We start from the raw sequence: 24,322 nt of genomic DNA, 5'->3' as shown, positions 1-24,322 counted from the left end.
ATACTGCAACATTTCCTCGGAATAAGGTCTACAAAACCAGTGTGCAAACTCTAATCTCATTGAAACAGCCTGCAGAGGTACATGTATAAATCAAGGGTTAAGCAGGAGTGTTTTTTTTTCTGAAGAAACTAAAAGCACTTTCGGTGTTTAATTAACAGAATGCTAATTGGGTAAATGAGGGAGAATAAAAAGGGAAACACACAGTGTCTGTAAGAGATTGGTGGTGAAGCTGTTACAGCTGAATTTTTGACCTGTGAATCAAAATTGTAAGTCAAGAACAAACCTTAAATTTTAGACCTGTAATGAACACAAAGATGTTCAGAAAAATCTAGATTCCTGAGAATTAATATGCTTGGACAAAAATGGGCTATTTTAGCCAGGAATATGCGCATGCTTTGTATGGACTGACCTCCTTGCACTGAGTTTTACACCTCATGAAGATGTGAGCAATATTGTGTGTTTTTTTTTTTTTTTTCACATATCTGTGATGCATCAGAGCTGAGAGCAAGGAGGGAAAGGAAGTCAAAGAATAAGTGTTTGCTCACAGGCGGTCACATTAGAAGATGTTTGGGAAGGGCTTTATTTGTAAGAAATGGGACCATGCATTTCACCATGGTTACCAGGAGTATAATTTAAAAACATGCAGCCCTTAGGCACCACAGGTGGGGGTATGATAAGACTCAGAGTCCAGCCTACAGTTAAGGAAAAAGCAAAAATCTATGAGTCCGTGTTCATATTTGGCACACTGTGCAGGAGGCGATGCTTTGCAGTGGTTTAAGCCCACTGTTAGAGCAGCAATGAAGGCACTTCAACACCTTTCGGCAGCTCCGGGCTCTCTGAGTGAGGTGTGTAAGCTGCTTTAGGCTAACTCCACTCGGCACTGACTGCACTGGGCTGATGGAGGGGTTTTGCAGATTGAGAAGTCTGCCCTGCAGTGCTGTATTGACAACCCTTGCTCAAGGGCCATAAAACCCAGAAGACCACATCCCTTTTTGTGCAGAGGGAAACTGCTTGAGGCAGTCAAAGCAGCAGCAGCCAAGCAGAGGAAAACAAAATCAGTGTTACAAGAGGTCTTTCAAAGCACTTGCAAAGTTAAATAAGCAGTAAATGATTCCACTCATGTGCAAAACTCATTTACGTTATAGCTGGAAACAAAGCTCTGTGAAACACTTCATTCATTCTCCTCTTTTATATATACATTATTTTAAGGACTGGAAAGAGGCAAGCTGATAAACACTGAACACAGGTCCTCTGGCTCTTTAGAAGAGGAAAAAAACCCATGGATCATAGCAGTCCTTCATGCTAAGATACTGACAGCAGACTTAAGGTGTTTTTATAGCAGTGTTCTCTGTCTGATATATGCGTATATATAAGAACATATATATCGTCTTTAGAAGTACATTCTTCAAAATTAATATCTTAGCCTATAATTTAGCTTTGGACTGCATATATTTTATTTCATGGTGTATACCAGACACTTCTTTGGCATGGTCTCGTTCAGTGAGCCTCCAGCATCAGCACTGTGACTGAGCCAATGCCTCTGAAATTTATTGGTCTTATTCCATTGGCATAGGGTGGCTCTGGCAGCAACATGTGCCTTGTGAAGGCCACCAGGCTGAGAAGCATTGGGCTATAGCCCATATTTACCCATCTGAGCTTCATTGCTTCAGTCAGTCCCATGACTGAATCGGGATGTGTTGTTTTGTGTAATAAGATATTGTTTGTTCTCCTACTGCCAGTGACAGCATTTATTCTTTTTTTTTCTGTGTCAAAGTCATGACTCTTGGACTGAAATTGAGCATGTTCCTCAAGCTACACTGAGTGGTCAGAGCTGATTAATTGCATTGACACCTAGTACATTTGATGAATCTCAGGATCTTGGATTCACTCATTGTTTTGTCAGAGACTGAAATTGATGTTTAGCATATTATTGACCAAATTTTCTCTGATGTGACTTGGGACAAATGAATGTTACCCTATCACTTAGAAGCTTCAAGGACATGAATAAATACCAGGGTTTGCCCAAGGAAATTAAACAGGATGTGAAATTTTGTTGGTGCTTCTGAGTGACTAATTATATATTAAATTTGGGCATGATTGATTGGGTGGATTGTGCATCTGTGCATATCTTGAAAATTCACTTAGATCTTATTCAAGAACATGTGATTTTTTTTTTTTTTCAGTAAAACTGACCAAGATACTTAATTTTTTGAGGTGAATTAGGATTATGAGTTGATTGAGTTGGCATATCCCTGTTTTCACTCCAGAGATTTCTGTGATTTTCTTCAGGTGCAGAGGAAAAACAAAGCAAAACAACCAAAGCCAAATACAGTTGCATTTCATTTAGATGTTGTATGATGATATTTTAAGAAGGTACACAACCAGCCATTTGTAATTGGAAAAGTAATGTTTAACTGAATCAGATAACATGCTTGGTTACTGTGTCCTGCCTCCCACAGCTGGCAGGTGCTGATGGGGTGTTTGCACCTGCAGAGAGCTCTGTTTTCAAGGACTGTATGCCAGCATAGCATCTCTATGCTTCTTCAAAGGGCTTGTCTACTCTACAGGCAAAAGGCGTCTAAGCTGGCCATGGCTGCACCCCAGCTGGCTCTGTTTGTGTCATACTGTGCCACAGCAAAGAAGATTCCCCAAAGTCCTGTGAATCATTGTGTAGAGTCACCCAAGATGGTCTGCAGGCACCAGTCTGGAGCCAGGGGTACTAAGCTTGGCTGGGCATGAGCTGAGTCCAAGGGGAGCTAGAGGGATACCACTGCTCTTTGCTCCCCATCATCTCCCATTCCAATTCAACACTTAGCAAACAGACGCTTGGGCTGGCTTCCTGAAACCTCTTCCATGCTGTTGCAGAGTGGGCAGGCTGTATCCAGGGCTGGGACTGGTCCTCATAAACATATTAGGGATACACTAATGAGCTGTGCTGGGCTTACACAAGTCAATCTCTGCCTGTATAGCATGATTCATCTTCAAACAGAGGTTAAAGGGAGGACTGCATTGGTATAGTTGCACTTTACAAGAGGTACAGTGATACAGAGAAGACAGATTGATGCTGAATGGAGATATGAACTGCAAGATAATCAAGAGGCTTTCACCAGAGAGTGTTTTGTGTGATGCCATTTGGGTTCCACTGAAAACCACAAATCTCTTCATTTTCAGGCAGACCTTGTTCTGCCTTTTGAGTGTCCTCAGCTCTGGATGCTTAGTGAGAACCAGAGGAAGGGCAATCGCATGACTCAACTCCATCATGACTGGTCCAGCCCTGCTGGCAACAAAGCTCAGCAATAAGGCTCAACCAGGCACAACGCCAACTGAGACTGGTTTTTTTTGCAGCTTCACTGGATTCAAGCTGATTCCAGTTTGCCTACTTGTACTGAAACCAGGTTTCTGACTGCAGCACAGGAGCACCCTGTGTGTCATGTTCATGTCCACACAGGAAACCTCTCCTAGAGTATGGAACTTGAGCTCTCTTGCATTCAAAGCATAGTGCTCATCCTTTGTCTCTGTAAAAAGTTTTATATACAAACACATAATTATCAGAAACATGCATGTACAGACAGTCTTGAAACAAAAACCCTGTAATTCCCTAAAAAGGAATACAAGAAATAAAATATTTGCTTCCTGACCTCTCATTTTGTTTCAGAACTGGAACTTGAGGATAATTGTTCTTTTCTGCTAACCACCCTTGTTGACAACTTCAATGTTAACATTAATTATTCAGGATCAGTATTGATAGTTTGGTTTATAGTTTTCCTTCAAAGAATATGGTTGACTTATAGGCATTGTGGAGTCCCCTGAGGTCCTCAGCAGCTGCTGTTCTGGATTCCCTCCTCAGTGGCAGGAGCATTGATAGTATAGGGCTAATCACAATCTTTTTAATAATAATAAAAAAAAAAAAAAAAAAAAAAACTGCAAGGAATGTTTTAAAATGCAGCTATAAAAACCTTACTGGCAAGAGTTTTGGTGTGCCTTTATGTGTTGGCTTCAGGTTTTTGTTTGTTTTGTTTTATCATTTTTCCTAAGGTCTAGATTTTCTCTCTAAGTTTCTGACACATGACAAGCAAGTTGCTGCAGACAAAGTCACTTAAGAAACTGAGAAATTTCCTGTGCAGTAGGTGATGTCATCCAGTTTCAAAATAAATCCTTGTTTATCATATACAGTGAGTCTGGGGGAGCAATGCCCCCAAGATGAAATACCATAGTAATTGATTTTGTCACTGTTTAGTTCCAACCTGGGTGAAATGCGTGTGCAGAATTGTGAGATGCACTGGCTTAAACGTGATGGAGAAACTCACGTGGCTCTAATTTAAAAGAAAAAAAGAAAATAAAATCTGAAGCAGCAGCAAGAAGAATCCAGTGATGAGTCAGGTTACTAAGGCACTCTTCAGCTCCCTGTAGTCTTTCCTTTGGAACTGGCATGCTATTCAGCTGATGTCCCTGGAACTTACTTAATGTGAAATGTTCCAGGAAAATGTTTAGAAAATGGGTCAAAATCAAATTCAAAGAGACTTGAGAGGTTAGAGAAAAATGCTGAATTTCCGGCAATCCCCACCTTGAATTCATCAAACCTGTGAAGGCAGGTCATGTGGGATAAGAAACACATATCAGCTATATCAATATGCATTTTAGCAGTGTGCTGGTTTATCTAAGTCACCAAAAATCCTCCAGTATTTTTCTCAGTGGTGATGAGGAAGATTTTGAGATCCAATGACATCATTAATAGTGCTCTGTCCCTTCTCTTGACTCACTGAAGTATGAATGGCATGCATGTTCACTTGGTTAATAAGATATGACACTTGGCAAGCCACTAATAAGAAGGAGAAATGGAAAGAAATGTATGCATCACTTCTGAAATGTTGCTGCAGGCCCGTTTTCTGTACATCTGGTACATATTTCTAATCTTTTGTAAAGTAAGATGCTGGAAATGTGGGAGTCATCAACAGTTAGCTCTTTTCATAAAGGAGAAGATGCTGGAAATCTATGTAATTACAGTCCCATTTCAATTTTATTCTCTGCAGTTAAATTATTTCAATGTCTTTTTTATAGTCAAAATGAACAAGTTTAGTTTACAAATGTTTTATTACCATTAGGGTAACTTGATTTCCATTATTATCATTTTACTACTGTAGTATTATTAAAAGTGACAAATGACTCTGTAGTCAATTGCTCTTCTGAATAAATGTGTTTTGTGTGGTGGTTTATCTCTGCTGCCAACCTTTGATCTAATGAGAGGCAGCAGATTTTATTTGGCTTTTTTTCTTCTTTTCCTTTGGCATGTGACAGCTTTGCCTTAGTGACAGGAAACAATTACTTTTCAAGTGATGCAGCTGGAAATTTTTCTGTAATGATAGATTTGGCATTTGGCATGGCAACATTTGAGGATCCTGGAGCAGGCTTTGGCAGTGGCCTTATATGTACATTTCCACATTTAGGGCAGTCTTTAGTAATAGTGGAGTGGCAACAGCTTTTGCCCATTTTCTCCTGTAGGTCTGCGAGGGGCTGGGTTGGAGATCTGGGGATTTTAGTCTTTGACAGTTTTGGTGACTCCTCAATACTTTTTTACAGGTGCCATCCAATGAAGAGAACTATGGAGGTTTCAGTTTTAGGTACTGACCTCCCAACATGCTCCCCAAACTCTCCCCACCACTGCTGGTACTCCTCTCACCAGGGTCCATGCTGGTTGCTACCTCTGTGATGTTTTTGGAAGGTATTGATGCTGAATGTGTGCACCAGCTGCTCCCTCTCCCTGGGTGACAGTGGGACTGGTGATGGTGTGTTCATTTGCCAGCAGATCTCCTCACTGGCTTGCAGATGAGCATGTGGTCTGTTTCCGTTTGCCCCACCTTGAGGTGACCATGTTGGTGTGAGCCAACTGGGAATGTCTCACCATGGGGACAAACATCTCGCTGCTGTCTCATACTTGGCAGTAGAGAAAGTTCTTGGCACTGGTATTTCAGGCATTTCAGCATTAATAACGTTACTCAATTAAGCAACACTGATTATTGTATGCAACCCTGCTGTGAACATAGCAGGAACTTGCCAAGTCAGTGTTCAAGAGGGTGAAAAGAGACTTTTTAACCTTAATTGATATGGAGTTGAAGCTGGACTTGAAGAGTTGACTGAGGCTGGTTGTTCATGACAAACTTTTTTTTCTCAGTATGTGCTGGGGACAGCTGGAGTTTCCCACTTGAAGTCACTGGGAGAGAGCCTAGAGCCTAGCCCTCAAGTCACTCCCTGGAGAGGGACATGACTTAATTGTCCTTAGCAGGAATGTTGCTGCATGGACTTAGATCAGCTGAACTAGTGGAACTCCTATTACAAGCAAAACCCTGCCCTGTTGGTCAATATCAGATAGCACTTACACTTTATGATCTTGAGGCAAATATAGATCTGAAATGCCAAAAACTTCATGTGAGAGAGAAACGGTAAGACTACCATTTGCTGCTCCAAATAGCTGTCATCACTTGCAGGCATGGCTTGAGGATATATTCTGGTTTTGGACAATTTACAGTTTAGGCTCTTTGATTATTTGTTCCTACAGACAGCTGTGTTTACTTATTTCCACCTCTTGAAAACATTAAGATAGGAAAGGTTGGATAATTTATTGGTGACAATTTTCTAAAAATAAACTTACAAAACCATTTGATTCTACTTCAAAAATTTTAATTTCTTTAAAGTATAGTGCTAAGGCCAGTCAGTGGAAATGTTGGGAGAGACTGCTCTTCTTAGTGTTTTAATCACTCAGCTTAATCTGTTTTTGAATCACTTTACCTAGTTTGGGATTATATGTTTTTTAAGATTTGACTGCCTGAAAATTATATAGCTTAAAAACAGTGGAGAAAAGAGGGCATAAAGAAAATCATGAGTGGATAGGGAAATTGCAGGGTCTGGTGAAACCCAAGATCACAGTATCACAGTATGTTTGGGATTGGAAGGGACCTCAAAAGATCATGTAGTCCAATCCCCCTGCTGGAGCAGGAACGCCTAGGTGAGGTCGCACAGGAATGTGTCCAGGCGGGCTTTGAATGTCTCCAGGGAAGGAGACTCCACAACCTCCCTGGGTAGCCTGTTCCAGTGCTCTGTTACCCTCACTGAGAAGAAGTTCTTTCTCAAATTTAAGTGGAACCTCTTGTGTTCCAGCTTGATCCCATTGCCCCTTGTCCTATCATTGTTTGCCACTGAGAAGAGCCTGACTCCATCCTCGTGGCACTCACCCTTCATATATTTATAAACATTAATAAGGTCACCCCTCAGTCTCCTCTTCTCCAAACTAAAGAGCCCCAGCTCCCTCAGCCTTTCTTCACAAGGGAGGTGCTCCACTCCCTTAATCATCTTTGTTGCCCTATGCTGGACCCTCTCCAGCAGTTCCCTGTCCTTCTTGAACTGAGAGGCCCAGAACTGGACACAATATTCCAGATGGGGTCTCACCAGGGCGGAGTAGAGGGGAAGGAGGACCTCTCTCATCTACTGACCACCCCCCTTGTAATACACCCAAGGATGCCATTAGCCTTCCTGGCCACAAGGGCACAGTGCTGGCTCATGGTCATCCTGTTGTCCACCAGGACCCCCAGGTCCCTTTCCCCTACACTGATCTCTAATAGGTCATTCCCCAACCTATACTGGAACCTGGGGTTGTTCCTGCCCAGATGCAGGACTCTACACTTTCCCTTGTTAAATTCCATCAGGTTATCCCCCACCCAACACTCCAGCCTGTCCAGGTCCCGCTGGATGGCAGCACAGCCTTCTGGCGTGTCAGCCACTCCTCCCAGCTTAGTGTCATCAGCAAACTTGCTGATAGTACACTCAATTCCCTCATCCAAATCGTTAATAAATATATTGAATAATATTGGCCCCAGTACTGACCCCTGAGGCACTCCACTAGATACTGGCCTCCAACTGGACTCCGCACCATTGACCACCACTCTCTGGCTTCTCTCTTTAAGCCAGTTTGCAACCCACCTCACTACTCTATTGTCGAGACCACACCTCCTCAATTTAGCTGTGAGGATGCTGTGAGGGACTGTGTCAAAGGCTTTACTGAAGTCAAGGTAGACCATATCCACCGCTCTGCCATCATCCATCCACCTTGTTACATTCTCATAAAAGGCGATGAGGTTGGTCAAGCATGACTTACCCTTGGTAAAGCCATGCTGACTGCCACTAATGACCCTCTTATCCCTGATACCTCAGGTATCTTTCCACCATGGATCAGACTGGAGGCAATTATGGCTCTGCTATGGTGTTGAACTCACAGTGAGAAGAGCTGGGAACACGCCAAACCCATTGCACTTTCCTGACATGTGGTGTCAGCCTTTGGTGAGTGTTTGTGTGTGAGCTGCAGTGGTCACCAGATTTGGAGGTGTTTGAAACCCCAGGCAGGGTGCTTTGCACGGAGAGGTGTGTCATGGTTTAACCTGAGCTAGCTGCTCACTCACTTCCTCCTCACCCCAAACAGGAATAAGAATCAAAAGGGAAGGGAGAAACTTGTGGATCGATATAAACACAGTTTAGTAAAATAACAAAAGACTAACACACTACTAGAAAATATATATATGTATATAAGAAATGGAATTTAAAATAAAAGATACTCAATGCAATTCCACACCAACTCCATCTGCACTGAACAGCTGATCCTGGAGAGAGAAGAGAGAAAAAGGCAGAAAGGCCCAGAGGCCTCTGCAAACAGCAGGATGACAAAAGGCCGAACTAAAGAAAGTGCCAAACAGGTCTCTGTCCCGACCCCAACAGAGACCAGCCAGAACATCCCAACTCTCCTTAAATATGAAGCACGAGGCTAATGGGATGGAATACTCCTATTGGTCAGTCTGGATATCACTCAAGCTCTGCCTTATCCATGGCACTGTTCCAGGCTGCCTCACAACTGTGGGCAGAGCACTCAGAACGTCCTTGGCTCTCAGACCAGAGCAATTAAAAAGTTTAACTCTGTTCTGGGGTGTTATCTCTTGTTCTCAAACTCAGTTCAAATAAGGACCATGCTAGCTATGAAAAAGAAAAGTTTCTAGCTGCATTAAGAAAATCAAATTGTTTTCAGTCAAACCAGCACAACCAGAAATTGCTAGCATTCAATACCTTTACTAGGATCATTTTACTCCATGTGAAAATGTATTACCAAATTCTTGATGTTGCAGCTTAAAAAAAGCCCCAGAAGGTAAGGCAGCAGCAAAGCGGGAAGGTGGGCATGGAAACAGAAAGTTTCCAAAAAGAGCCTCCGAGTCAAGAGACCAGAAGGTGTCACAGGAGAGTGCAGATGCAGGCACCACAGTGCCAAATAAGAGAGGACGAAAGCATTTTTATTCTTTGGTGTCATTTATTCTCCGGTCGCAAAGCTGCGGCATCCGGGCCGGCGGTAGGGAGCCGGTCGTGCGTTCCTGCGACGCTGTTTGGCACCATGTCGCGCAACGGAGCCTGGATGGCTGGGGAAGTGATAGGTCATCCCTCTGGCAGGTGGACCCAGTGCCATGCAGGGTTGTTCTTGAGGTGGGTCCACCTCCATGGATTCCATGCTGCTGTTGGGTGGATGAACAGCCATTGTCCCCATGCCGCGCCCTGGTAGATGCACCTCCATGGGCTTCATGTTGGCCTTTGGTGGGCTGGCAGGCCTGGGCCTCACACCGTGCCCCAGTAGATGGACATGGCGGCGCACTGTGCTGCTGCCCCGTGTGCCCACAGCTGCGCACTGGAAGACATCTGTCACATGAGTGCGGGCCATGGCTCTCATGGTGCGAGAGGGGATGTTCCTCTTCCTCCTCTGCTCCTTCATCTTCTTCAGGCTCCCGTGAGGTGTCTTCGTCTTGGTTCGTCGCAGGAAGCGTCTGTGTCCCGTCCCACGCCAAGGTGGGCAGCCATCCGCTTTGCTACTCAGGCTGCTCCCTGGCAGGCAGACAGGCTTGGGCTCCACGCCGGTCTTCGGTGGGCTAAGAGTCATACGCTCCATGGCGGCGATCAGAGAATCGAGGCTGATCGCGGTCATGGCACGAGGGGTGAAGCTGTTGTTCCTCCTCCTTCTCCGCCTCCGTTGCCTCCGCCTCCTCCTCCTGTGGCGTCTCTTGCCCCTTTGACGTTGCGCGGAGCGGCTCTGCGGTGTCCCAGTCCAAGGTGGGCAGCCACCCACCTGGCTGCTCGGGCTGCTCCCCGGCAGGCAGACCCGCTTGGGCTCCACAGCATGGCACGGTGGGCCTATAGACATGCGCTGCATGCCATCGATCAGAGCATCGATGTCAATGGCGCTCGTGGCCTGAGGGCTGATGTTGCTCCTCCCGGGAGCTGCCTCCCCACTCTGTGCTCTTGGCACGCTGCTCTGTGGCGTCCCACCCTGAGGTGGGCAGCCACCCACCTCGCTGCTCAGCTTCCTCTTCCTTCCAAGCATGCTTGGCGTCCGAGGGCCTCGCACTGGGGGCCAGCGGCAGAGGCCCCTGCTTTTATAGGGCCGGAACAAAGGGCAGTGAGTTGACCGCTGACAGCACGAGGCCACTGTGATGGCGATTGTGACTGTGGTCGATAGGTGTGGTCCTGGACTGAGGGTCTGGGCGTGGGGGCCTGTGGCCCGAAAGATGCCCAAATGTGGGAGGAGGAGGAGGGTGGCAGGGTCTGAGGACCTGTTTCCTGGGGCTCGCTCGTACCTGCCATGTTGCTTGCCTGAGAGAAAGGCTGCCTCTTGGGCACCGGGGCTGCTCTCCACCTCCCCTCGTGAGCCCTGGGCTCCAGCCCCTCCTCATCCCCTGCATGGGATCCCTTCAACGAGACGGTGGCAAGAAAGTTCCAGGAGGGTTAGGGATTCTCAGTGATGCCCCATTGACCCGGAGCCCTGCAAGCAGCACAACCCCCCACACTCAGCAGCGGCTGAGAGGGGGCAAAGCATCCAGACATCCTGCCGCGGGCAAACGGAGATCCCAGACACCTGCACAGGGTCTCCCATCACGCCATAAAAGAATTGCTGGCTGTCAAGTGTTGTGTGGACTCTGCTTCCCTGGAGTCTTCTTCCCCTGGAGCTTGGTGAGGTGCCACTTCTGGTGCACAGACCCCCAGGGAGAGGGGAGGAGGGGGCCTGGCGTCCTTTGGGCTGCTGTGCCAGCACCACGCGAGGAGCTTGAGTGAGGCCACCGAGGAAAGCCCTGGGGGCCGGGAGATGGCAGTGGGTTCAATCCGAGGTGCGGCCTCGGTCTGGTGGCCTGTATGAAGGACCAAGCTTCTCACAGCTTTTGCAGTCTCTTACTTCCCCGTTCTGGGCAAGAACTCTCCCGTTTTGTTGGAAGAATCAAAGGCAGCTCCGGAACTGGAGTCTTCCAGCAGGTTTCCAGGAAGAGGCTCTTATCCAGCTCAGCCCGCTGCCAGAAGATGACTCGGAGGCACATGAAGGTGACAAGGTGACATCAGGCCATGGGCAGCACAGCTTCAACAAGAACAAGGTGTGCTGGGACCAGCACACAAGCCTTGCTTTGAGGAGGCGACTCACCTGGCGGCAGAAGGGGAGAGCACTGACTGCCATTGACTGTGCCTTGAGCGAGTGCCATGACGCAGCCTCTCACGGGCTCCAAATGTGTGAGATGTGGGGAGGAGAAGGGAACCACACGGATGGAGGAGCACTGCCTTGTGCTCAGCAGGACAAATCGCAGCCGTGGGCAGCTGGCGGGGGTGGTGTGACTGGGGCTGATGCTGGTGACGGTCTGAAGGAAGGGCCTGGGTGGTGCTGAGACAGGCTAACTTTGGCAAGGTTGTGGGTGTCGCCTCCCACCTGGGGAAGGCAGGACAGCTGATGGAATTGTCCTTTGCCATCTGGGAAAGGCAGCAGCTCGATGCAGGCCAGGCCCTTTCCTTCCCTGTCCCTTGGGGCTGGGTGCAGGAGAGACGGCAGATCTTCAAGAGGGGTAGTGGTGGGGGATGGGAAGGAAGGGTCCGCACAACCCTGCACAATCAAGACAAGACCTGTTTATTGCTGGGAGGTGTTGCAGCTGAGCCTGCACCAAGTCCGTGGAGTTGCTTTTCAGTTCAACAGCACTTTCCCCCTTTTCGGCCTGTGTTGGTTGATGACTGCTTATGACCTACTATGACCAATGACTGCCTCGTCTCTCAAGTGTTTCTCAAGAACTCCCAGAATGACCGCCATAATTTTACCTGGCACTGAAGTGAGATGGATAACTTGGAAACAATGGTCATGGTTTAGCCCGTGTGATCAATGTAACCTCGATATCCGCTTGCTCACTTCCCCCTTCCCACCCTGAACAGCGGAGAGAATTGAAAGGGAAGGGAGAAACTTGTGGATCGATATAAACACAGTTTAGTAAAATAACTAAAGAAAACTAATACACTACGACTACTGCTAATATACATACATAAAATGGAAACAGAATATAAAATAAGAGATACTCAATGCAATTCCTCGCAAGCTCAATCTGTACCGAGCAGCCAGTCCCAGGAAGCCGCACCCTGGTCCCCAACAGCCGATCCCGGAGAGAGAAGAAGGCAGAAAGGCCCAGAGGTCTCTGCAAACTAAAGAAAGTCGAACTAAAGACTGAACTAAAGAAAGTGCCAAACAGGTCTCTGTCCCGACCCCAACAGAGACCAGCCAGAACATCCCAACTCTCCTTAAATATGAAGCATGAGGCTAATGGGATGGAATACTCCTATTGGTCAGTCTGGATATCACTCAAGCTCTGCCCTATCCATGGCACTCTTCCAGACTGCCTCACAACTGTGGGCAGAGCACTCAGAACGTCCTTGGCTCTCAGACCAGAGCAATTAAAAAGTTTAACTCTGTTCTGGGGTGTTATCTCTTGTTCTCAAACTCAGTTCAAATAAGGACCATGCTAGCTATGAAAAAGAAAAGTTTCTAGCTGCATTAAGAAAATCAAATTGTTTTCAGTCAAACCAGCACAACCAGAAATTGCTAGCATTCAATACCTTTACTAGGATCATTTTACTCCATGTGAAAATGTATTACCAAATTCTTGATGTTGCAGCTTAAAAAAAGCCCCAGAAGGTAAGGCAGCAGCAAAGCGGGAAGGTGGGCATGGAAACAGAAAGTTTCCAAAAAGAGCCTCCGAGTCAAGAGACCAGAAGGTGTCACAGGAGAGTGCAGATGCAGGCACCACAGTGCCAAATAAGAGAGGACGAAAGCATTTTTATTCTTTGGTGTCATTTATTCTCCGGTCGCAAAGCTGCGGCGTCCGGGCCGGCGGTAGGGAGCCGGTCGTGCGTTCCTGCGACGCTGTTTGGCACCATGTCGCGCAACGGAGCCTGGATGGCTGGGGAAGTGATAGGTCATCCCTCTGGCAGGTGGACCCAGTGCCATGCAGGGTTGTTCTTGAGGTGGGTCCACCTCCATGGATTCCATGCTGCTGTTGGGTGGATGAACAGCCATTGTCCCCATGCCGCGCCCTGGTAGATGCACCTCCTTGGGCTTCATGTTGGCCTTTGGTGGGCTGGCAGGCCTGGGCCTCACACCGTGCCCCAGCAGATGGACATGGCGGCGCACTGTGCTGCTGCCCCGTGTGCCCACGGCTGCGCACTGGACGACATGAGTCACGTGAGTGCGGGCCATGGCTCTCATGGTGCGAGAGGGGATGATGTTCCTCTTCCTCCTCTGCTCCTTCGTCTTCTTCAGGCTCCCGTGAGGTGTCTTCGTCTTGGTTCGTCGCAGGAACCGTCTGTGTCCCGTCCCACGCCAAGGTGAGCAGCCATCCGCTTTGCTACTCAGGCTGCTCCCTGGCATGCAGACAGGCTTGGGCTCCATGCCGGTCTTCGGTGGGCTTACAGTCATACGCTCCATGGCGGCGATCAGAGAATCGAGGCTGATCGCGGTCGTGGCACGAGGAGTGAAGCTGTTGTTCCTCCTCCTTCTCCGCCTCCGTTGCCTCCGCCTCCTCCTCCTGTGGCGTCTCTTGCCCCTTTGCCGTTGCGCAGAGTGGCTCTGCGGTGTCCCAGTCCAAGGTGGGCAGCCACCCACCTGGCTGCTCGGGCTGCTCCCCGGCAGGCAGACCCGCTTGGGCTCCACAGCATGGCACGGTGGGCCTATAGACATGCGCTGCATGCCATCGATCAGAGAATCGATGTCGATGGCGCTCGTGGCCTGAGGGCTGATGTTGCTCCTCCCGGGAGCTGCCTCCCCACTCTGTGCTCTTGGTACGCTGCTCTGTGGCGTCCCACCCTGAGGTGGGCAACCACCTGCCTCGCTGCTCAGCTTCCTCTTCCTCCCAAGCATGCTTGGCATCCGAGGGCCTCGCACTGGGGGCCAGCGGCAGAGGCCCCTGCTTTTATAGGGCCGGAACAAAGGGCAGTGAGGTGACCGCTGACAGCACGAGGCCACTGTGATGGCGATTGTGACTGTGGTCGATGGGTGTGGTCCTGGACTGAGGGTCTGGGCGTGGGGGCCTGTGGCCCAAAAGATGCCCAAATGTGGGAGGAGGAGGAGGGTGGCAGGGTCTGAGGACCTGTTTCCTGGGGCTCGCTCGTACCTGCCATGTTGCTTGCCTGAGAGAAAGGCTGCCTCTTGGGCACCGGGGCTGCTCTCCACCTCCCCTCGTGAGCCCTGGGCTCCAGCCCCTCCTCATCCCCTGCATGGGATCCCTTCAACGAGACGGTGGCAAGAAAGTTCCAGGAGGGTTGGGGGTCCTCAGTGATGCTCCATTGACCCGGAGCCCTGCAAGTAGCACAGCCCCCCACACTCAGCAGCAGCTGAGAGGGGGCAAAGCATCCAGACATCCTGCCGTGGGCAAACGGAGATCCCAGACACCTGCACAGGGTCTCCCATCACGCCATAAAAGAATTGCTGGCTGTCAAGTGTTGTGTGGACTCTTCTTCCCTGGAGTCTTCTTCCCCTGGAGCTTGGTGAGGTGCCACTTCTGGTGCACAGACCCCCAGGGAGAGGGGAGGAGGGGGCCTGGCGTCCTTTGGGCTGCTGTGCCAGCACCACGCGAGGAGCTTGAGTGAGGCCACCGAGGAAAGACCTGGGGGCCTGGAGATGGCAGTGGGTTCAATCCGAGGTGCACCCTCTGTCTGGTGGCCTGTATGAAGGACCAAGCTTCTCACAGCTTTTGCAGTCTCTTACTTCCCCGTTCTGGGCAAGAACTCTCCCATTTTGTTGGAAGAATCGAAGGCAGCTCCGGAACTGGAGTCTTCCAGCAGGTTTCCAGGAAGAGGCTCTTATCCAGCTCAGCCCGCTGCCAGAAGATGGCTCGGAGGCACATGAAGGTGACAAGGTGACATCAGGCCATGGGCAGCACAGCTTCAACAAGAACAAGGTGTGCTGGGACCAGCACAGAAGCCTTGCTTTGAGGAGGCGACTCACCTGGCGGGAGAAGGGGAGAGCACTGACTGCCATTGACTGTGCCTTGAGCGAGTGCCGTGACACAGCCTCTCACGGGCTCCAAATGTGTGAGATGTGGAGAGGAAAAGGGAACCACATGGATGGAGGAGCACTGCCTTGTGCTCAGCAGGACAAATCGCAGCCGTGGGCAGCGGGTGGGGGTCGTGTGACTGGGGCTGATGCTGGTGACGGTCTGAAGGAAGGGCCTGGGTGGTGCTGAGACAGGCTAACTTTGGTGTGGACTCTTCTTCCCTGGAGTCTTCTTCCCCTGGAGCTTGGTGAGGTGCCACTTCTGGTGCACAGACCCCCAGGGAGAGGGGAGGAGGGGGCCTGGCGTCCTTTGGGCTGCTGTGCCAGCACCACGCAAGGAGCTTGAGTGAGGCCACAGAGGAAAGTCTGGCTGCTCCCTGGCAGGCAGACCCGCTTGGGCTGCACAGCATGGCACGGCGGGCCTATAGCCATGCGCTGCATGTCATCGATCAGAGAATCGATGTCGATGGCCACTCTTTACCCTGGAAACACCATTCATGTGTGTGTTCCCAGAGAGCTCATTGGTTGTCACGGAGGTGATCGTGCTTTTGCAAGAACTCAGGTTTGATGCTGATTAATTGCATTGTGTTTAAGTGCTAAAATTTTGGCAGCAAGATTTTTTTTCTGCCACCAAACAATTGTTCATAAATGTTTCCATTATTCAGCCATCTGTAATATGTGCCTATCAAAGGAAGAGTAGTCTTATTAATAATTACTGTCAGCCATGTGCAGTCATGCAGTCACTTTGCAGTGTTCACTCTTGGTGTAATTCCAGTCAAATGGTGTATTTCAAATGTCAGCTTGATGCTCTTGTTGTAAAAATGAATGTTTTATTACAGGAAAGTAAAATTTAGTTGTAATCCAGGTCTATGGTCTGAGGCGATGCAGGATGCTCAGGATTTTCAATTTAGTCCTAGTGTTTGCTAGATTTTTATTATTTTTTTAAATATTCATGCATTGGCTGAGGTGATTTCTCCAGTTGTAGGACTAGCCCAGCCCAGCCATGTGATTTTAAAACCACCTGAGTGAAGAGAGGGTTTAGCTATCAGAGTGTTTGCCATAAGAGTAAGTAAGAGCCAGCTGCTCCTCATTGTCCTGTTAGACAAAGGTGGTGAAAGTATGGGGATTAATGTGGCCTTTTTGCTGTCTTTGTTCTCATGGGGAGATGGTTGTTGGGAGAGCAGGTCCTTTGGACCGCTTGTGCACTTGGTCACGCATCTGTGCAAGTCCCTAAGCCCCAGCAGTGCTCTGATCCTCTCTGTGATTTTTTTTTTTTTCCTTGGTAGCTTCACTGTCCCATGGGGCAATGGGTATTTTCTTGGGTGGCTCTCCTGTCCATGTGCCACAGTGCAGTGGGGAGCTGGGATGCCCCTGGTGGGAGAAGCATCCCTCATCCCAGCACCTCCCAGGATTTCTGCCCTGAGAGACAGAGGTGGTCACGCTCTTGCCCTCCCCAGGCTGCCAGTGCCTGCCTCTGCACTGGGTAGTGAAGGGTTGGGGCAGGAGGCAGTATCTTGGCTGGGGGATGAGGCAGGGACTGCTGGTGCTGTGCTGCTGTGACTGATAGGGAGATCCAGGTTAGGGTGAGGGCATTTTTCCCAAAAGCCTGGCAACACTGAACCCAGGAGAAACTTTTACTTTAGGAGCAGTGGTGTTCAAATTTTATGTAAGGCTTTGCATTACATTACTGAGCCTCTTAGACTGCCGAGGATAGATGGTTACAAGCTGAGGGATGGAAACCTGCTAGGAAAAGATTAAGCTCCTTTCTTTTCCTGCCAGAGGGGGCCTGTTCCCCAGTTGGGAACAGCTTGTTCAAATTTTTAAGCCCCTTGTCCTGTAGTAGGGTTTCCTGCATTGCATAATAATGGTATATTTGGGGTAGCATCTGCTGACACATTCTTGATACAGGCAGACACAAGGACCACTCTCTGCTAGTGTCATGTCATTCACAGCTCAGATATTTGAATGCCTACCGTATCCCGCCCTCAGGTATGAGGGCCGGAGGAGAAGTGGCTCAGGTTCATGGGTCCCCTTTGATTGGAAAACAGTACACACAGTACTTAAGGTCCACAAACAAAAGGCTTTTATTTTGCGCCTTGACCCAAATGATGTATGATTCGATGGCAGAAAGATTTATGTTATTGTAGGTTCAATTGGTTAACAGTAAAAGTTTGTGACCTATGCAGGGCTGTAAATCTTATGTTACTATGTTACATATAAAAAGGAAAGCAAAAAAGTAGAAGAATGGGAACGGAAGAAAAGAGAGAGAAAGATTTCACCATCCTTGTGTCTCTGCTTTATGTGTGATGGAGTTTGCAGTCTCGGGTCCAGCAATGTGCAGCGTCCTCTGGTGTCTTGCTCAGTTCATGTGGTGAGACTGGTGGGCAGAGTGGTTCTCAGGATGGTGGGTGGACGCTGCCAGTGCTTGCACAAGGTGGGCCTTTATAGACCTCTGGTTTGCCTGCTCGCATAACTTTTGGTCTCTTGTGGAGACGTTATTGTCAAAAAGATAAAAGTCTGGGGGGAAGATCGACAAGTCTTGGGCCATATGGAAGGGTCTCAGCTTTTCCCTTTGTGCCATGCTGGGCATATCAGAAGGTGGAGCTATGTGCCCTTCGGCACGTCCCCCACCTCCTGTATTGGCCAGCTGGCCTGAGCTGTGGCTTGTTAGCTTGTCGTTTATATGTAAATCGCAGTTCACCCTATACTGAATGTATCATCTCCTGTGGCTGGATGAACTGGTTTTGCCACAATGTTTTGGTCATTATCCTTATCAGTACACAACAATGTCAGAGACCACTGCTATGGTGACTTTTATTTAGCACTCCCCTGAATAATGTTGGCCATAGATCCTTGCTAGTGATTTTGGTTCTAAGCCCGAATAGCAGTAAAACCTGTTGCTGCTAAAACTTAGTTACAACCATGTCTTCAAGAACAGTTTATTAAATCTTATGCTTTATTTGTTTTGTGTTATTCTGAATACTTCTTGCACTGACAGGAGTGTCATTTTTGCATTTGGCATCTTCTTTGTGTTTTTCATTTGTTGATTTATTTGCCTAGTAAATATCACTGTTTCATCTAGCAATATCTCATATTACTAGCTCTGTGGACCAGGTAGAAAAATTCACCCATTGGATTTGTTACCACAGTATGTCTTGATAGAACTCCAGGACAGAGTGTGTCTGGACTGCTGTGGGATGAGCCTGAATAATTTTGACAGACCTTGAAATGCATCTGTATGGATCAGATTAGCTCAGAAGTAAGAGAAAATTTATTTTCATTGGAAGGTGCTGACCCTTTCTTACTACTTCTGTTAGCACTGAGAAAAATGTTAAGGGCAGCTCTGTGAAAAGTATATAATTAATATTATAGGGACAGTCTCAGGGCTGAGAGATCACAAAAGTGGCATGCTGTATAACTTACAATAAAACCCACTTTGAGAAGTCACCGTTTAAAATTGCTCTTACTCAACACATCTGCTACCTCTGTGAGCAGTCATATCTGCTGACTTCAGTCACAAAAATAAGTTCTTAGCTACTTTTTTTTCCTATCAGTCCTGCAGAGCTGATGCAGCTACGGGACTGCAGGTTGGCTCTTGGGGGACTGACAGCCAAATTAAATTCCTCTTGCAGGTGCTCTGATGCAGGCTTACCAAAGCCAGAGTCCTCAAACTGGCAGACAGGAGTTGAGAGCAGACTAGGTCTGCAGAAGAGGTGATGGGCAGAAGAGGAGAGATTAAAGCAACCACTTCAAATCTGAGGTTCCAGGCTAAGATAAAAAAGCTCAGACATGTAGGGGAAAAAAAGGGTGAGGAGGGATTGCTTCTAGGGTAAGACCATTGTGCCTGGCAGTTCAGTTGCAAGTAGTTTTTTCCTTGCTATATAGATGCTGTGGGGGTGTTATATGGAGGAGGAGTTAATGCTAACTGTTGTTAATGATGGCCTTTCCTTACATCAACCTATTCAAGAAATCTCATTTAGCGTAGGTTTTGATGTCTGCAAATTTTGTTTAAACTCCAATATTCCTGTAGCTTTTCCCATCTTTTAACATAAAACATATATATTGTTTCTTGCTTTTATTTCTCTCATGAATATTTGTGAAATATTGGCATCAGCATTGTGGTTTTGGGTCATATTGTCAAACTGAGATACTAAAAAGTCATGAGTCAAAGCTCCCTAAACCCACTGATACTTACTTAAAAAATATATTGTATTTGTTCTTTTATTTCTGGTGTCTGAACTTCTGTCTCACACTTATGTCAGGCTTTCAAGCCTTTTCTCTTTCAGTAAAATATTAAGGCTTTTTTTTTTTTTTTAATTGATATTTGTGTCACCAATACTCACCACTTTTAGCTGAAGGTTCAAATTAACAAAAAGGAAAAGTTCAATGGCTGACAATGGTGAACAGACAGGTAGAGATGCTTAGGCTCATGGGTGTGCTCAGGACAGGAGGACTTGGCTTAGCCCTGCTGAGGCCACAGGACGCCAACCCATTATCTCAGTTAAGGTTTTCTGCTGGCTTCAATAAACCCATATTTCATTTGTGGTATTTGGAGGGTTGCTTTCCAGCCAGCATTTAGAGACTCTGCATTAGTTTAAAAGAATTTACAGCTGCCCAGGATGCAGCATCTCATGAGGCATGACTTTTCCCAAAGCAGGGGGCCACAAGAGGGACAGACTGGCCAGAAAATAAGACAGAGCCTTTCAAGGAAAGGTAGCAGCCATTTGAAATAATTCCCATGGGTGGCTGTTTTTTGTTGTGTTGGTTTTGGTGGGGTTTTTTGTTTGTTTGTTTTGTTTGGGGTTTTTGTTTGTTTGCGTTGTTTTTAATTTTGTTTTTTTTTCTTCTCATTTAGACGACACCTCAGAAAGGATGCTGTGAGACAGCTGTGTTGGATTCCTCTCAAACTGAGCTGAAACACCACTACTGACAAAAGAGGGGAAAAATCTCCTCCCACACAGGGTAATTGCTATATGCCCAATGACTCCATCTCCCCTTTCCTGGCCATGCTGGGGGCCAGATGAATAGGGAAGTCTCCCACAAGAGAAAGGAAAATAACCTGATTGGGGTAATGGTTGCCCAGGACTCAGGGCACCAGGATACAAATCTCTGCCATGACCATCCCACAATCCCAGGACTTGTCAGATTCCTGAGTCCATAGATACATATGTGTATGTATATATGAATATATATGCATGTATATTTATTTGTGTACATTTTATCTCAATGTGTTTGTTTTCAAAACCTCACCCGTGAGTGACTGAAAATCGTCTGTGAGCGAGACTGGACTTTCTGTTCCCAGCAGCAGCGTCTCTGGGTGTCCAGCTGTTCTGCCACCATCCCCAAGATGCCATGGTGGCTGTCCCTCCTAAAGGCATGCACGTTTGCAAACTGGCTGATAAAAACACACACATGCTGAGCTCCATGCAAACTAATTCCAGGGTATGGTGAGTCTATTATTTATATGAATAGACCTTTAAGGGATGTGTGAACGAAACCTTTTTTGATCTCCTATCTCTTCAGAACACTTCATGCCATTGCCTCTGTCTCTTCACTCAAATTCTGCTATTTTTTTATTTACCTGCCACATGCATGGCATACTTAAAAAAAAAAAAAAAGAGTTTGAGGACCAGTCTTCCAGAATGGATTAGTGATGGTGAGAGAGAAGTGGAGAAAGGAGTTGTTGTGAAAGGCACATATGTGTAAGGTAATGTTTTTATAGCAGGTCACATAGTACCCAATTTTTCACATACTACTCCAGATGTTGGAGGGAAGTGCAAATGTAAGAAGAAAGTGCTGGAAAGCTTACTGGGCTTGAGCCTCTCAAGGTGATACAGTCCCATTTGGTCTCTGCAAATTACATGTATTGGAAGCCTTTTCTGGCATTTTGGGTCACTACTCTCGTCCTGACTATTTAGCGAGAAAGAGTGTCACTGAGGGTGGCTGCAACATGCTTTGGGCACAGGAGGGTGATTTAAAGGGGTGAGCAGGGACCTTAACTCAAGACTTCCTTGCTACTTTCAGTGTGCAATGCTGCCTTTAAGTTATTTTTATGTCATCGTTGCATACTTTATTATTCACAGTAGTGTTCAGTTTAGCGTAAGGTGACTAGATGCCCCAGCAGGGCTCAGACAGACTTTATCCTTAACTAAATGTCCTCTATGCATCTGTTTTTCTTGCTGATTTCTGAAGTCCCAGGAATTCGATACAGTGTTTGCTCTCCTGTTATTAGCAAACATTGTTTCATATCTGACTTTACAGTTTTATTATACAGTCAGCTATAGAGCTTAAAATTGCATTATAAGCCTCCCTTGAATACTCTGGGTTTCAATATATGCTTTACTCTGTAACACTGTGTTTCTACAGCTTGTGCTATTACACAGTGATGATGCACAATTTTATATTTTACAGTCATCCACTGTAAAAATAAGACAGTAAAAGTTGGTAATTTACAAGGCTATAAATGACATCTGCAGATCTTATGAGTTTAATGATGTATTGGTTCGGTTTCACATATATATCACTCTGAGACGGAGTCTATTAGGTTCTGCATACAGACAGCATATTGCTTCCATTTACACTCAGTACTGTTATGTCTTTGAGGGAGAACATAAAAAAGAAAGAGGGGAAAAATAGGAGCATGGACTCTGTTAACTACAGCAGATGTTTTCTAAATATGCCAAGTCATAGGGGTTTGATAAGCATGACATTGCAGCAGAAACAGGCCAAAATCTTGCAGGCACATATGGATGTGCTTTAAATTTACACATCCAAATAATTGTGTTGATTTTAATGGAAGTGTTCATGGATATCGTGCTAAGGATGTACATGACAGTTTGCAGGACTGGATGCTAAATACTTTATCTTAGGGCCAGATGCTAATTGCATACATATGCAGGCAACCATAAGCTGATCTGTGAATTACTTGCAAGATAATTTGGGCAGTCTTGCAAAATCAAGCATGTGATCAGAAGAGTAGGCTACTCTTAAAAACTCACTTTTAACCAGCTCTAGAGGGGTAGGAATTGGGCAGAAAAAAATATGGCAGAGCTTGTGGCTGCTAACACATGTAGTTGATCCATCCTCTAGACTCAGTTGTGCCATTGGAGAAGGATATTACTCCTATGCAATTAGCTGAGATCACTTGTTTACATGGTTTATATTGAGCCAGCTGGTGTAACCACAGTGAACAGGGAGGGCCTGAGCTGTCTGGTTGTAGGTGAAAAAGATCAGCCATATAATTAGTTCAGATCAGCATTATTATAGGTACATTGAAATTTGAAAGAAAGGGGAAAAAAACCCCTACAAACAAACAAAAACCCAAACCTCCTCTTGTTTCAAACCAGAAGTGAAGATGCTTTCAGAAAAGCAAAACAGTGCTGTATTGGTGGAAGTATGTTCAGAGAAAGAGGCAGGGAAGTTGTTGGGTAGTAAAATCAATGAAGAATTGTAATTTCATTCAGATTGTTTTGCACTCAGTCCTAAGCTTGAAAAAAAAGGTCTGATATCTGATCAGCAAAGGCTGGGGAGTATTATTGATTTTCAAACATTGTTGGAAGAAATACCTTTTTCCAAATACCCATGGAAGTTCAAATAAAAATATTCTGGACAGAGGAAGTATGTACTCATTTGATCAAAAAGGCATCAATTTTTCATTATTCCAGTTTTAGAAATCACCATATTTCTACTAGTAAGTATCTCTGTATATCAGGACATTGTAATTGATTGTACCTGTGTTCATCTAAGCCAGAGTAGTTCATTTCAAACCTATTTATTGTCCTGCAAAGCATCTGCATTATAACATATTTTTTCTCTCCTGTGCTCTCCCAAGCTGTGGCACATAGTACTGTTCAAACAATATACCCGTTCATTTAACTGAGGAGGTGCTTGCAACTAATGTATGGCATCATTATCATTAGCTTCAGTTCTATCAACAGGGTGTCATTATCGCATTTAACTTAATTAGTATGGAAGCTTCCTTGAAAGGATTTTTCATAGAGAGGAATGTTGTAAATGTATTCTTCACTTCTAATAAATAAACCAATAGGCTAATGGACAGTGAAGAATTTATAAAATAGCTGCTGCAGTGGAAGGCAGGTGAAGTAATGTGCATTCTTGCTCAGGGCAAGAAGCAAGCAGGAGAGTGGCAGAGGCAAGCTCACTGAGCAGCTGCTTATCATAAATGTATCATGGCTTGACATTATCTTTCCAGGTGTGCTTTGGAGGACATGCATAGCTTTGGGAGGATGGGTGGGCAGGTGGTCATGTGTGCACGTATGAAATCTGGGTGCTTTTGCTCGTGAGTGCACTTGTCCTATTGTGCTTCTTGGTGTGGGAAGGCGGTAGCTATTTCTGAATTGCTGCAGCAAGGGGGTTACTTGCATTGTTTGCTCTTACTGGGTTTTTTCTAATCTAAACAACTAATCTATAGCTATGGAAAACACAAAAGGATCTATTTCAGCATATTGGCCTCTCTGGTCAATCAATATACACTCCTCTCCTCCCTCCCTTGCTCCACTCCTGAGTTCATGTCTCAGAGTTTTGTGAGGAGCTGCTGCTGCATGGCACGCACAGCTGCTTGTGACATACTTTGAATGTTTTTTTTTTCCATTGCAAGTATATACAGATGAGCTGTCTAACGAGCAATTAAACAGATAGCAGAAGGCTAGAAGTTAATTGTTTCTCTTACCCAGCTGAAGAGGCATGCATCCCCTTTCACCCAATATCCTCTTTCTTACTTGGAGACAATAGGAGAGCCTTTGAATTTTTGCATGTGTTTTTCAAAAAGCTGCATTTGAATGCCAGTCTCATCCACTCCCAGTTAGACACAGGCACTCATAATTCTCAAAACAAATGGAGCAGCTCCCTTTTTAGCTTGCTTTTCAAAGAAGGCGAAGGTAATATGGTCATGCTCTGGATAAATAAGAATTCGTGTGGCTGCTTGGCCTTTCCTCCATA

This window comes from Patagioenas fasciata, chromosome 1 (genome assembly GCF_037038585.1).
Source record: "Patagioenas fasciata isolate bPatFas1 chromosome 1, bPatFas1.hap1, whole genome shotgun sequence".
Classification (NCBI taxonomy): Eukaryota; Metazoa; Chordata; class Aves; order Columbiformes; family Columbidae; genus Patagioenas; species Patagioenas fasciata.
Note: the sequence above shows the minus strand (reverse complement) of the source record.